Genomic DNA, 12,621 nt, shown 5'->3' with positions numbered 1-12,621 from the left:
GGGCGGATCACGAGGTCAGGAGATCGAGACCACGGTGAAACCCCGTCTCTACTAAAAATACAAAAAATTAGCTGGGCGTGGTGGCGGGCGCCTGTGGTCCCAGCTACTCGGAGAGGCTGAGGCCGGAGAATGGCGTGAACCCAGGAGGCGGAGCTTGCAGTGAGCCGAGATTGCACCACTGCACTCCAGCCTGGGCGACAGAGTGAGACTCCATCTCAAAAAAAAAAAAAACCCTCAGAAAGAAAGATCTCTCCCTATGAATAGCAGGACATTCTGGGGCTTCATTAATATATAAATGTATGTCATTAAGAAAATGTTTTTTCTGGCTGGGCACAGTGGCTCATGCCTGTAATCCCAGCACTTTGGGAGGCTGAGGTGGGTGGATCACGAGGTCAGGAGTTCAAGACCAGACTGGCCAGTACGGTGAAACCCCATTTCTATTAAAAAGTACAAAAATTAGCCAGAATGGTGGTGCATGCCTGTAGTCCCAGCTGCTCAGGAGGCTGAGACAAGAGAATCGCTTGAACTCGGGAGGCAGAGGTTGCAGTGAGCTGAGATCGCGCCACTGCACTCCAGCCTGAGTAACGATACGAGACTCTAAGACTCTGTCTCAAAAAAAAAAAAAAGTTTTTTCATATTTATATTTTGTGTTCTGTAGCCCAAGTATATGGTGACCATAATTTATCTGCCTACAAGGTTCTATATGTAGAAAATCATACTTTTCTTTCTCAGATATTTTGATGGAACCAAACCTGTTTCCTATGACTGATTTGTTCTCTCCTTTACTATGTAATTTGAAGTCTAAACACTAAAAATCACTGTTTCTTCACATTCTCTTGCTTTTGGAATTCCACTGGATTTTTTTTTTTTTTTTTTTTTTTTTGAGACGGAGTCTCACTCTGTCAACCAGGCTGGAGTGCAGTGGTGTGATCTCGGCTCACTGCGAGCTCCGCCTCCTGGGTTCACGCCATTCTCCTGCCTCAGCCTCCCGAGTAGCTGGGACCACAGGCACCCACCACCACACCCGGCTAATTTTTTGTATTTTTAGTAGAGATGAGGTTTCACCGTGTTAGCCAGGATGGTCCCAATCTCCTGACCTCGTGACCTGCCCGCCTCAGCCTCCCAAAGTGCTGGGATTACAGGCGTGAGCCACCACGCCTGGCCTTCACTGGATTTCTTCACCTCACTCTCTTGAACTTCATATCTGCATGCTCAAATTTGATTCTTTTTTCCCTTTTATTTTTTGACCTAATGATTATTTGACATTCTCATTAATAATGAATTCTTTGGCTGGGCACGGTGGCTTACGCCTGTAATTCCAGCACTTTGGGAGGTTGAGGCGAGTGGATCACCTGAGGTCAGGAATTTGAGACCAGCCTGGCCAACATAGTGAAACCCTGTCTCTATTAAAAATACAAAAACTAGCCGGGCATGTTGGTGGGTTCCTGTAATCCCGGCTACTCGGAAGGCTGAGGAAAGAGAATCGCTTGAACCCAGGAGGCAGAGGTTGCAATGGGCCAGGATCGCGCCACTGCACTCCAGCCTGGGTGACAGAGCAAAACTCCGTCTCAAAAAAAAAAAATAATAATAATAACATAATTGATTCCTTTATGTAGTGAAGAAGAAAGCATGGCTCTAAAAAGTCCTGTTAATTCCTTCGGATATTTTTAGCCAAAAGTGGTCTAGGCCACGTGAATGGTGTTGACCATGATAAATAAATAGCACTATAATAGGTCACAGGTCATTAATTTCTCTGAAAAGAGTTAAATATGAGATATAAGTTGGAAATGATATATTTAAGGATTAGAGTCCGCTTTTTAAAAGGTTTTTACTGATAGATTACAATTAATGACATTGTATACATTCAAATTTAAATCAGGTTTTAAAAATACGCTAAATGTTTTAGGGTTAGCATTATTATCAAAGAAAATCATAGGCTGTCCAAGTCAGAGAGAACAAGGCTCCTCTGGCTCATGCTAAAGCCAGGCAAGTTGTGCCACAGTTGACGAGGACCATTTCATAGACAGTGGTGAACTGAGGCAGTGACTCTGTTGACTGGGAATGGCTCATAGCCAGCTCTAAGCTGATGTGAGCCACACTGGCATGAGCCACACTGCAGGGCACTCCTGCTGGCTTCCTGCTTCAGCATTGCCAAAGGAAAGGAGCTGGGGACTTAGAACTCATCCCAAGACACTGCCACGGGGCCACAGCCACACTACAGGTCCCCTCTCAGGTGGCCACCACCACCAGGACCCAGAGCGACCTTCCAGACTTGCCACTACTCTGCCCTGGATGATGTGACTTGGAAGAACTTTGCCAGCCCCTTGAGGAGAGGAGACGTGCTGACACACTGATGACGCTACAGAATCGAAGGGGCAGAATCTTCTTTCTGGACATCGGTAACCTACATGGGAAGGACTGGGAACACCTGGGTGTAATGGATTCGCTTCACGCTGGAGAAATGTGAGTTGGTTGTTGCTGGAATTGCACAAAGTAGCCCCAGCAAAAATCCCTTCCTACTCTGGCAAACATGCTGGCAGACAGTGACAACTAGATGCAGAGATGCGTGTTTGGGTTAGCTTTCATCATCCCAGAGCCACCCACCCCCTTCGTCAACCTCCTCCTGCCCAATATATCTGTGGTGCGTGTACGTGAATGCACACTCGTGTGTGTGTGAGAGAGGGAGTGTGTGTGTGTGTAAAGTGCAAGAGGAGGTGGCATGAAGGGACACAGGCTGTAGTGTTAGCTGAGGGTGTGTTTCACTCCGGCTCTAGGACCCCTGAGCATCTCAGTATAGAGCCCTGGGCCAGAGTAATGTCTCCCTGTCCTGTGCACTCTGCACTCCTAATGCACTGACGTTTGCCAGCTCTCCTCCTATCTCACTATCATTCATATTATTGTCTACCTCTGCTGGCCTGTCCTCCAAAATACATCACGAACTTCTCACAGGCAGGAAGGGCCCCTTCTATTTGTCTCTGGCTCACACCCAGGGCATAACACTACTTTGCACATAGGAGGTGCATATTTATTGACTGAAACTAGGAATTTAGATGAGAAGTGATACTGACTTTAAATCTCTCAATCATCGTTTAATAGGATGATTTAAAGACACCATTTCAATATTTTGTTTAGCTCTCAGACTCTAGGATGTGCTATCTTGATTCCGTAAAATTATGTGTTTCACTGTGCGTCCACAACATCGCCTCATACACTTGTTCTACGTTCATTGACAGTTGTTAAAACAAATCAGCACCGGCAGAACTTGGCCCGCTCCTCTCCACACTTAGCTGAACTGTTACCCATGGAATCAGCCCAAACAGAAAGCTACAAAGAGGCTAATTGAAATCAGAATGCTGGGTGGCTTCTCATTCAAGCAAAACAGATGGCCCTTCTTGCCACACTTCTGTCAAACTTGAGGGGGAATGATTAAAAGCATTTTCAACTCCCACACACGCTGACTGGGCTCCTTAAAGGAATTATACACAGCTATTGAAATGTGGGGTGGGGGGGTTCTTTCAAAAAGCAAAGCTGGGTTTCCTTTCTTTTGAAGGTTTAAGGAAAGGCATTTTAATGGGGATATTCAGTGGCTAAGGCTTCAACTTAGATTCTGAATATTTTATTTATTTTAATTCAATTTTTCCTTTGGAATAGGTAAAATTCAAAATGCACAAAAGAATAAAGAAAAAACTAAGACTCTTGTCATGTCCCAAGCACCGAGTCCTCTCTCCTAGAGACGGCCACTGTTACCCATCCCCTAGGTATCTTTCCAGAAGTTGAACCTTCATTTTTTTTTTTTTTTTTTTTTTTTGAGATGGAATTTCGCTCTTGTTGCCCAGGCTGGAGTGCAATGGCGTGATCTCAGCTCACCGCGACCTCCGCCTCCCGGGTTCAAGCAATTCTCCTGCCTCAGCCTCCCGAGTAGCTGGGATTACAGGCATGCACCAACACACCCAGCTAATTTTGTATTTTCAATAGAGATGGGGTTTCTCCATGTTGGTCAGGCTGGTCTCAAACTCCCGACCTCAAGTGATCCATCCGCCTCGGCCTCCCAAAGTGCTGGGATTACAGGCATGAGCCACTGTGCCCAGCCGAACCTTCATTTTTAACTTGGGTCCTTGAAACCCTCTTATTTGGATTCCTATTTGATGACAGTATTAATGATATTTAGTTTCAAAACCGGTGTGAGGGCTTGTTTGTTGTTGTTGTGTTTTGAGACACGGTCCCACTCTGTCACCCAGGCTGGAGTGCAGTGGTGCCATCACAGCTCACTGCAGCTTCAACCTCCCAGGAACAAGTGATCCTCCTGCCTGAGCCTCTTGAGTAGCTGGGACTACGGGCTTGCGCCACCACACCTGGCTAATTTTTAAAATTTTTGTAGAGATGGGATCTCCCTATGTTGTCCAGGCTAGTCTTGAACTCCTGGACTCAAGCAATCTGCCCACCTCAGCCTCTTGAGTAGCTGGGACTACAGGCCTGTACCACCACACCTGGCTTTTTTTTTTTCTTTTTTTTTTTTTGTAGAGACTGAGTCTCACTATGTTGCCCAGGCTGGTTTTGAAATACTGGTCTCAAGTGAACCTCCTGCCTCGGCCTCCCAAATTGCTGGGGATTACAGGTGTGAGCCACCATGCCCAGCCTGGTGCGTGGGTTTTTGAGAGGCAGCTGTGGATATTGTGTTCTTACCATATAAAGGATGTTCAGCACATTAATACAAAGCATTGCTGACAGTGTTACTGCATGATGCCTCTGTGATACTTAATAAATATGTACAGAAGCATAAGCCACCGCTTAGGACCTGTTGGGGGAAGGAAATGAGCGTATACAAAATGTGAAGAGGAAACCATTGCTCTGTATCTCAACCACCCAGTCAGTACATAATGACAACGTCTCTAATAAATGCGTTGTCAGAAACCAACTAATCAATGCATCATCTAATTTCACCCATTGCTACCCAGAAATGTGGCCCCCTTATTAATTATCTCTGAAAAGCAATGTAAAAACAACACAGGGCCAGACGCGGTGGCTCACGCCTGTAATCCCAGCACTTTGGAAGGCCGAGGCGGGCGGATCACCTGAGGTCGGGAGTTTGAGACCAGCCTGACCAACATGGAGAAACCCTGTCTCAACTAAAAATACACAGTTAGGCCGGGCGCGGTGGCTCACACTTGTAATCCCAGCACTTTGGGAGGCCGAGGCGGGCGGATCACGAGGTCAGGAGATCGAGACCACGGTGAAACCCTGTCTCTACTAAAAAATACAAAAAAATTAGCCAGGCGTAGTGGTGGGCGCCTGTAGTCCCAGCTACTCGGAGAGGCTGAGGCAGGAGAATGGCGTGAACCCAGGAGGAAGAGCTTGCAGTGAGCCGAGATCGCGCCACTGCACTCCAGCCTGGGCGACAGAGCGAGACTCCGTCTCAAAAAAAAAAAAAAAAATACACAATTAGCCGGGCATGGTGGTGCATGCCTGTAATCCCAGCTACTCAGGAGACTGAGGCAGGAGAATTGCTTGAACCCGGGAGGCGGAGGTTGCAGTGAGCCGAGATTGTGCCATTGCACTCCAGCCTGGGCAACAAGAGTGAAACTCCGTCTAAAAAAAAAAAAACAACACGTGTCTGGTTGTGATGTACAGGTGCCCGTCTGTATGCACGCGGGCCTTCCGGTTCTGCTCCCGAGAGGGATGCTGTCCTGGAGCTCCTTCCCCCAGCCCCCAGTTTCATCTGAAAAACTTCATTTCGGGAGAAGTCGCCCTGTGCTTTATTTCCACCCTAGTGTGAATTTTTTTCTTTCTGTTCAAACTCTATCAATCAGGGCAGTTTTTAAAACCATATGAGTAACAGTGGAACGAGAAGCTTCTTTTTATACTAAAAACAAAAATCAGAAAATGAGTGTGGACAGGTAGGGAGGACAGGTCCTTCTCAGCACACTCGATGCAGCTCCCTAGAGGGTGCTGTGTCCTCCACTCACCTGGAAGCAGGGCGATGGCTCATCGCTGGCTCTGGAGCAGCCAGCCTGGGCTGGTTTGAAGGCAATGCCCTTTTGTTGGGTTGGGGTTAGGGATAGGGTTAGGAATCTCCCCAACCTGTGCTCAGGTAGGGTGGGGCCGAGCGCATCCGCACCTCAGGTGCCTCCCATGCAGGCTCCAGGTTCCAGCAATGCCCCTACAACATCCTCCTGTGTCCCCAGGATGGCCCCAGGAAGCAAAGGCACCTCCTCATGCTGGCTCAAGGGTAGCATTGGTAGAGGCTGCTCTGGGGAGGGGCCCAACCCAGCACCCCAGTGCCCAGGGGTTGCCTTGCCCTGTTTTCCTGGGCAAGCGTGGTCCAGGTTATTACCGTTATGTAGAAACAGAAGGAAATACAGCCTATTTTCAAAGCGCTGAAGAATCTGTGAAATCTACTTTTATCCTTTCTTACATTTACATTCAGATATTTCATCTTTAGGTTGCTATAGTGACATGTGAATAAATATATGTGAAATTCTGTGGGCAAGGAACAAGCGGTGGAAAGGGAATTGGGTAGAGATGAACAATAAGCCTGGACTACCTGTGACCTTCATCATGTTCTAGTCACACAGACACAGTGCTTTGGCATTGGCAATATTTATGTTGATTTTACCAGATTTGCTATAATATTTAGATTTTCTATACATTATAAAGAGTAACATATTTTTCTTTATTTTCCCCAATCATAATGGGACCATATGGGCAGGACAGAAATTGTTAGAGGGCGTGACTCACTGGCAGAGAGGAGAGTGTCTCCCCCAGTCTTGCTCCCAGGCAGCTCAGCAGGAGTAGTTCATTTTGAGGGTGCAAGTTGCTGATTGGGGTTGGGGGGAGCCTAAATCCCTTCCAATCAGAGGAAAGGATGGTTTTACTGTGGAAACCAGTTTGGAGGTTGACCTCATGGACTGGGAGCTGCTGGCTGAGAAGCCCAGCACCACTGGTTTGCTGCTGAACATTTGAAAACACCAATCAAACACAGGAGAGGACGCAGCAGTTGAAGGGTGACCTAAGACGATGTGTGGGGAGGCCAATGAGGGCAGTGAACTGGTCTCCTTTATGAAGTCATCTGCCTGACTCCCTGCCATCATGCCTCTTGCTCTCCGAAAAAGCCAAGTGGCCTCTTTTTTTTTCCTGGGACTCTCGCTCTGTTGCCCAGGCTGGAGTGGACTGGCGTGATCTCCGCTCACTGCAACCTCTGCCTCCCGGGTTCAAGCGATTCTCCTGCCTCAGCTGCCTGAGTAGCTGGGATTACAGGCACCCGTCACCACGCCCGGCTAATTTTTTGTATTTTTAATAGAGACAGGGTTTCATCATCTTGGCCAGGCTGGTCTTGAACTCCTGACCTTGGGTGATCCGCCTGCCTTGGCCTCCCAAAGTGCTGAAATTACAGGTGTGAGCCACCTTGCCTAGCTGAAAAAGCCAAGTGGCCTCTTGATTGAAGTGGGCAGAGCTCAAGGCATGGCCCTCAGTTCCTATGACTTGTTTTCTGCTCTGCACTGGGAGGAGCAGGAAGCCAACAGTACCATTGTCTGTGAATGCCCCAGAAGCCCCTGAGGGCAAAGGTTCCCAGTGGATGGGATGCCATGGGGGACATTCCAGAACTCTCTGTGGGCAGTTTGAGACCAGCCTGGGCAATATAGCAACCGTCCTGCTGGCGCACAAACCCTCCTGCCTCCAAACAGAATTTGATGGGCCTCTTGGCAAAGGCAGGTTTTAGAAGCTGCTCGGGGGCTGGAGCTCAGGGGGAGCCTGAGCCAGGCCAAGCATCCTGGGGGAACATGGCTGAAGCAAGACCCACAGACATCTCCCCTGGGTGGGAGCCTGCGTTCAGAAGCGGCAGATCCAAGTCTCTGTGTGGCTGAGGAGAGGACATCCCGCTGGCAACATGGTGCTGACCTGTGGGCCCACTGGCAGCATGACTTTGTGATTTCTTGGGCTTTCTGGAAGGTTCTGAGGTGTTGCTGCTGGGCTCGGGTGACCAGTTATTCTCCTAGGGAAGGATGGGCCAGCTCGTTGTCCTGTTCACATAGAAACGTAGGGTGGTCTAGGGAGTTAATGCAACACCCCCACTTTCTCCCTGCCCTTTCTCACCTTCCCAATCCCCAGAGAAAGATCCAGCCGCAGAAGGACCCAGAACTCCACAACTGTTACATAATCAAAGCACGTTACTCTAAAGGAGACCAGGACCCAGCTCTCCTCCCTACCACCCCAACCCCAGCAAGTCATTTCTGTTTCTTTTTTTCTTTTTTCTTTTTTTTTAACAAATGATTGTAGGTTTATATGCAGTTATAAGAAATAGTAGAGGCTGGGCACAGTCACTCATGCCTGTAATCCCAGCACTTTGAGAGGCTAAGGTAGGAGGATCACTTGAGGCTGGGAGTTTGAGACCAGTCTGGGCAATATAGCAAGACCCCGTCTCTACAAAAAAAATAAAATAATTAGCTGGACATGGTGGTGCACACCTGTAGTCCCAGCTACTCTGGAAACTGGGGGAAGAGGATTGCTTGAGCCCAGGAGTTAGAGGCTGCAGTGAGCTATGATTGCATCACTGCACTCCAGCCTGGGTGACAGAGCAAGATCTTCTAATCTTGTAAATACATAAAAAGAGCACATTCTGTGGCTTAGCCCAAGAACTATTATGCACAAGGAATAACTTGTTGGGACAAGCCATTACCACATTGGCAGGGTCTTCCGGTCTCTGCTTGGGTATTTTTATTTGTAGGCCTATCAGCTAATATGCTTTTGGAAAAATCTGGGATTTATTAGACTAGAGAAAACGGTAAAGGTCTAGGGTCGATGTTAATTGTGTCCCCTCCAAAAAAAGATATGTTAAAGTCCTAACCCCCCAGTACCTCTGAACATGACATCATTTGGAAATAGGGTCTTTGTAGCTGTAATTAGCTAAGAGGAGGTCATACTGGAGTGGAACAGGTTCCTAATTCAAGATGACTGGTGTCCCTATAAGAATAGGAGAATGCCACATGACAGCTAAGACAGAGATCGGAGCCATGCAGCTGCAGCCGAAGCAGGCCAAGGATCGCTGGCAAACCATGAGACGCTGGGAGAAGAGAGAAGGATCTTTCCCTACTGATTTCACAGGGAGCACGGCCCTTGATCTCAGGACCTTGACCCCACAACTGTGAGCGAATCAATCTGTTGCTAAGCCACACAGTGCCAGTATTTTGTACAGCAGCCCTCGGAAACTCATACAGCAGGCAACCAATAATGTCCCAAGTCTAGTAAGTAATGAAATACACTCTGACATGGGGATAGAATTGAAATAAAAATATCCATCTGAGGGAGCTCTAGAGCCTTCGCTTCCTGAGTCCTACTTTGACTGTAACCTAGAGGATGGGCAGATAATAGCTGTTTTCAGGACAGGACTCTTCGCCTCCTTTCAGTGGTTTTGATTATTTTTAGTGTCTGTTCTATTGATATTTGGATTCTGAGCACAAATGCCTTTATTGCACTCAGTGCCTTTGACCTGAGGTGGGTTTTAGCTGAAAGTGCAGGATTCTGAGTGAGACAACACTGAATGCTGAATGACCCATTAACCAAGGCAGGTCGTTCTCCTAGTCGGGGCCAGGTGCTGGGGACAGTGTGACAAGAGCTTGAATGAAGACAACTCGCCCTCCCTGCCTGCAAAATTTAACAATGGGACAGGAATCCTTATTTTGTATTTTTTCAGGGGGCAGGAAGCTGCAAAATCTGCTGTCCTCTGGAAATCGCTATCTGGACCAACAACGTAAAAGTTCCCCCAACCTGTCCCTTACTTCCTGCCGCACCTCTGAGTTCTTTGGCTTTTGTAGACATTCACTTCTCGGAATTCTGCTGAGTCTGTGGGTCCCCAGGCGTCACCTGAGAACTGGTTAGAAACTCAAAGTCTCAGGCCCTCCCCAGACCTGAATCCGCTCTGCAGGTGGGGACAACAATCTGGGTTTTGAGAAGCCATGGGGTGATTCTGATGCCCACTCACGCCCTGTTTTGCTTCTGTGTTTACTCCCCACTACAGAAACGAGGAGCTCACAGATGCTTGAGCATCAAAGCTTCAATCACTGCTGCCCGTGGCTCTGCACTTTCTTAATTCTTCCCTGCTTTTTCATTATGTCACGTCTGGCTCATTCCTCCTTTATCCCCCTGTTTGTATGTGTGTTTGCATTCATTCATTCATTCATTCATTCATCCATTCATTCATTCAGCAGACTCTAGAAAAGGATATCCTATAGTCACTATGGTGGATGAGTCTAGATGGGTCTGCAGCTCTGAAGGTGTGTTGGTCAAGCTCTAAGGAGCAAAGAAAGCTTTTTCAGATGACAGCGTGTATTGTAGCAAAATGATGGCTATGAGCGTCTTTTAACTACAATCAGGGGTGGGGGGGGTGAATATGTATATATTTCTGTGGAAGAGGGAAACGAAACAATGAAAAGTAAGAGACAGGAAATTGTCCCAACACCTTGGCTCCATGGGGCCTCAGGGTGCCCTCCATGACGAGCAGTGACTCCCAGCAGCTCCCGCACAGTATCAGGCATCCTTTGCCACTGGCTCTAGGAACCCCTGCACAAGCATGCCTCAGCTTCTACTGTTACTGTTTCTGCTTCTCCTCGATGTTGCTGCTTACCCCTAGGTTTGGTTGCCACGAGGAAGCTGTGTCCTGGATTTTCTTGTTTTCTTTCAGTTCTGGCTGCCAATACCAAGTTCCTTCCCTCCGTCTCACATTCAAAGAGCACACAGAGAGGCTCTAATTGGGTCTTTCTACATCCCGTGTCCGTACAGAGCTCTCGAATTTGGGTGGGGCCTTTGCACCGTGACCAGTCTAAGATCAGCACCAGCCCGTGGTGCAATCAGCTGTGGCAAGACCCTTGAAGACACAGGCAAGATGCTCCTGACATTTGTGTGGTTCACAGGGGTTTCTGGGTGTGATAGGGGCTCAGGCAACATCAGCCCCCAATCTGGGTGAGAAGAGAGGTCTGGAAAGAAGATACAGCTTGGGATAAGTGGTGGTACGTAATGCCTCAAGTGTGGTAACATTGCTCAGAGAAAGTGAGTTGAGAGAGTGGAAAAGTGGAGCCCCTAGTATCACCAGCTTAACCCACGGGGTAGATGGAGGTCATTAAGAGAATAGAGCAACTAACCTTTATTGAGCACCTACTATGTGCCAGGCTGTATGTCTTGGTGCTTTACATAAATTACTTTATTTGTTTATTTATGTTTGAAACAGGATCTCACTCTCACCCAAGCTGGAGTGCAGTGGTGCAATGAATGCTCACTGCAGCCTCGACCTCCTGGGCTCGAGTGATCCTCCCACCTCAGTTCCCGAGTAGCTGGAACCACAGGCTGTACCACCACACCCAGCTAAGTTTTTCTATTTTTTGTAGAGATGGGGTCTTGCTATGTTGTGCAGGCTGGGCTTAAACCCCTGGTATCAAGCAATCCTTCCTGCTTGGCCTCCCAAAGTGCTGGGATCACAGGCATGAGCTACCACACCCAGCCTATTTATTCTTCAAACAACACTGCAAGCTACATATTATTATTATCCCAAATTTGCAAATGAAAAGGCTGACCAAGCTCACAGAGATCAAGGTCATATCACTTGTAAAGGGCAGAGCTGGGATTTCAATAGCTTTGTCCAACTTCGATAGCTTTGTCTAATCTCCAATAGCTTTTTACTCTTCCTACTGTATATGAACCACATTGGCCTCAAAAGAAATGGTCTGAAACACAATGAGGAAATCAGGGAGAAGAATGTTTTCAGAAGGAGGTGATTAAGAGAGGAAAGTCCTGTCAGGTGCCTCTTTGGACAATTAGGAATTTATCAATGAAATGTCTATTTCAATTGGGAGAGTCAGATTGCCATGAATTGAGAATATGAGGCAAAGGAGAGTGAATGTCAGCTGTGAAGTGTAAGAAAGACAGGAAAGGTTTGTTTTGTGTTGTTGTTTCTTGTTTTACTGTAAGGATGTTGTAGCAGCCAGGGCCCAGTCAGGAGACAGAAAGCACACCAGTAATGCAAACAGGGAACATTTAATGTAAAGAGTTCTTAAATTAGTAAAAGGGGAATTAACTACCATATTCGGGTTATCCAGAGAAACAGAACCAATAGGATATATCTATCCATTATATATATCTATGTATCTATTAAGCGGTATCTGTATATATAGATATATAACATGTAGACACATATTACAATACTAGTGTTATATGTAGATACAGAAAGAGATTTATTATAAGGAATTGGCTCACGAGAGTATGGAGACTGGCAAGTCCCAATCTGGTGGCCCAGGAAGGGTGATGGTGTAGTGCCAGTCCAAAGGCTGGCAGTCTCGAGACCGAGGAAGAGCCAATGTTTCTGTCTGAGTCCAAAGGCTGGCAGTCTCGAGACCCAGGAAGAGCCAATGTTTCAGTCTGAGTCCAAAGGCAGGAAGAATTCCCAATTACTTGGGCCGGGATCAACTTTTTGTTCTATCCAGGCCTCCAATGGATTGGGTGAGGCCCATCTGCATTGGGGAGTGTGGTCTGCTTTACTCAGTCCACCAATTCAAAGGTGCATCTCCTCCAGAAACGCCCCCACGGACGCACTGGAAAAATATGTGATCAAATATCTGGACATCCTGTGGCTCGGTT

The sequence above is a fragment of the Symphalangus syndactylus genome, chromosome 15, assembly GCF_028878055.3.
Source record: "Symphalangus syndactylus isolate Jambi chromosome 15, NHGRI_mSymSyn1-v2.1_pri, whole genome shotgun sequence".
NCBI classification, from domain to species: domain Eukaryota; kingdom Metazoa; phylum Chordata; class Mammalia; order Primates; family Hylobatidae; genus Symphalangus; species Symphalangus syndactylus.
Note: the sequence above shows the minus strand (reverse complement) of the source record.